This window comes from Suncus etruscus, chromosome 4, assembly GCF_024139225.1.
Source record: "Suncus etruscus isolate mSunEtr1 chromosome 4, mSunEtr1.pri.cur, whole genome shotgun sequence".
Taxonomy (NCBI): Eukaryota; Metazoa; Chordata; class Mammalia; order Eulipotyphla; family Soricidae; genus Suncus; species Suncus etruscus.
In genome coordinates this window covers 149,987,797-149,990,528 of record NC_064851.1, presented here as the reverse complement: position 1 = coordinate 149,990,528, position 2,732 = coordinate 149,987,797, and the positions used below count along the sequence as shown (strand labels likewise).

General features: G+C 37.5%; 1 non-coding gene across 1 annotated transcript; it reads right to left on the bottom strand.

Annotated features, from left to right (window-relative positions):
• Positions 1–1,296: 1,296 nt before the first annotated feature.
• LOC126007935 (small nucleolar RNA SNORA51) lies at positions 1,297–1,426 on the bottom strand. Its single transcript, XR_007495404.1, has one exon. It is a non-coding gene; the product is annotated as a small nucleolar RNA SNORA51 (small nucleolar RNA).
• Positions 1,427–2,732: the final 1,306 nt, after the last annotated feature.

The window sequence follows — 2,732 nt, the reverse complement described above, 5'->3', positions numbered from 1 at the left end:
ATAATACATGTGGAAATCAAGAACGGGACAAGGATACTGGTTAAGAGCCATGCTTGAGAAGATAGTGGAAGTACCCCAAAAGGAAAATGCAAGTGTCTATCACCAGAGGAAAGTGAGGTGGAAGACTGTTAAGTTCAACAAATTTTCTTTTCTTTATTAAACATTTTATTTAATTAAAGAATCATGGTTTAGAAAGTTATTGATAGTTGAGTTTTTTGCATGTCATTCAACACCAATTCCATCACCAATGTCAACTCCCATTACTGGTGTTCCCATAATCAGTCATGCCCTACCACTGAGCCTCCCTCTCCACCCCACCTGCTACATTGACAGATGCATTGCAAAGTTCAGTGACTTCAGTTTAGATCTCATGCATTCAGTGAAGTTCAACAGATTTTTCAAGGCTTAATTTAGAGACCCCTTAGCATAAAAGCAAAAACAAAAAGCATGTTTGGAATGTTAGGAAAGTACCTGAGGGACATTTAGAACAGGGCTTCTTAAACCTTTCCATTTGCAACTTTTTCACCCAAGAATTCTTCATGCAATCTAGAGTTTGTAAAATAGGTATATAGACCAATTATTTTTGATACTAAATCACAAATTTCTTTTTCTTTCTTTCTTTCTTTCTTTCTTTCTTTCTTTCTTTCTTTCTTTCTTTCTTTCTTTCTTTCTTTCTTTCTTTCTTTCTTTCTTTCTTTCTTTCTTTCTTTCTTTCTTTCTTTCTTTCTTTCTTTCTTTCTTTCTTTCTCTCTCTCTCTCTTTCTTTCTTTCTTTCTTTCTTTCTTTCTTTCTTTCTTTCTTTCTTTCTTTCTTTCTTTCTTTCTCTCTCTCTCTCTTTCTTTCTTTTTCTTTCTTTCTTTCTTTCTTTCTTTCTTTCTTTCTTTCTTTCTTTCTTTCTTTCTTTCTTTCTTTCTTTCTTTCTTTCTTTCTTCCTTTCTTTCTTTCTCTTTCTTTCTTTCTTTCTTTCTTTCTTTCTTTCTTTCTTTCTTTCTTTCTTTCTTTCTTTCTTTCTTTTTTTCTTTCTCTCTCTCTCTCTCTCTCACACTCTTTCTTTCTTTCTTTCTTTCTTTTTCTTTCACCTTTTTTTTTTTTTTTTTTTTTTGGTTTTTAGGTCACACCCGGCAGCACTCAGGGGCTATCCCTGGCTCTAAGCTCAAAAATTGCTCCTGGCAGGCTTGGAGGACCATATGGGATGCTGGGACTTTAACCATCATCCTTCTGCATCTAAGGCAAACGCCCTACCACTGTGCTATCCCTCCAGCCCCCACAAATTTCTGTTTCTTTTTTTCTTCCATTTTTTGTCCCCCAATTCACAATACAGACCAGGTAAAGGGCCTGGGTTGAGGTGTATATGGGGTACATTTACTGTACCACCTCTTTTACAGTCAGTGTAAAGAACACAGCCTGCGGTAAGAATTGGAAGGCCTTATCTTTTCTTTTTTTGATTTATATATATATATATATAATCCTTCACCAGTGCAACATTCCCATGACCAATATCCATGTGTCCTTCCTCCCCACCGCACATAGGCCTGTACTCTTGAGAGGCTTTCTACTTCTACTTTCTACAAATTTATTTTTCAACCTTTCCATTTCCCTATTTCATTATGCTATCCTAGAGCTGTCATGATTTGCAGCTTAAGAAGCTAGAGTTTAGGGACAAGAGTGAAAGCTCTCGATCTGGTAGAGTATTTGCTTGCCCATGACCAATACTGATTCTATTCCTCGCATCCCACATGGTCCTCTGAGCACTTCCAATATTAATTCCTGAGTTCTAAGCAAAGAGTAAACTCTGATTATTGTGAGTATGCCTTAAACCAAACAAACAAACAAACATAAAAGTTAGGCCTTAGGAAACACTGTTCCCCGTTGGCTTATTTTTTTGAGACTTCAAGATAAAATGTTTTGACTTTTAGGTATTGCACTGAAACCTATGGAGACCCCCCCCCCAGAGGAATGCACATCCATTTTCCCTCCTTCTGTGAGTGAGTCACTATCCCTCCTCTAGGACCTCAAGGATGTTACCCTTCCTTTGCAAGCTCAGTTCGAATTAGAATGGGATGAGATCCTTCAATTCATGGAATCTAGTTCTTGTGTTCTTACTGATAAAAAATATATATAACTTAAAAGAGACAAAAATAACTCATCCCATATTTCATTGCAGAAATGAGACTGAAACCAGGTATCTGGATTCTGGCAGCATATCTTCCCAAATGCTCTTTTCTTGGTGTCTTTCTCCAGAATTTAGCTTTTGACTTTAGTTGAGGGGCCGGAGTGGTGGTACAAGTGGTAGGGCATTTGCCTTGCACACAGCTAATCTAGGATGGACTGCAGTTTGATCCCCCAGTGCCCCATATGATTGATCCCCCAAGCCAGGAGTCATTTCTGAGAACATAGCCAGGAGTAACCCCTGAGCATCACTGGATGTGATTCCCCCCCCAAATAGAAAAAAGAAAAAAAAAAGAGTTGCACACATAAAAAAGACCCCAGAAAATCTTCAATTACAATAACTCTATTATGATTGGTTCTATCTTTCCCTTATCTTTTACACTGAACCTATCTTATTCCACTCCATAACAGCATGTTGGTTTACATTCTTGAAGCATCTAGTTCTTGATGCTTCTAGAATAAGAGCTCATTAGGAAAAGCAATTATTTACATGCCTTCAGCAAAATGCATTCTACATTTCCCTATTCCTCTACCTCCTGTGAGCCATTAGGATTCAGGGTTCT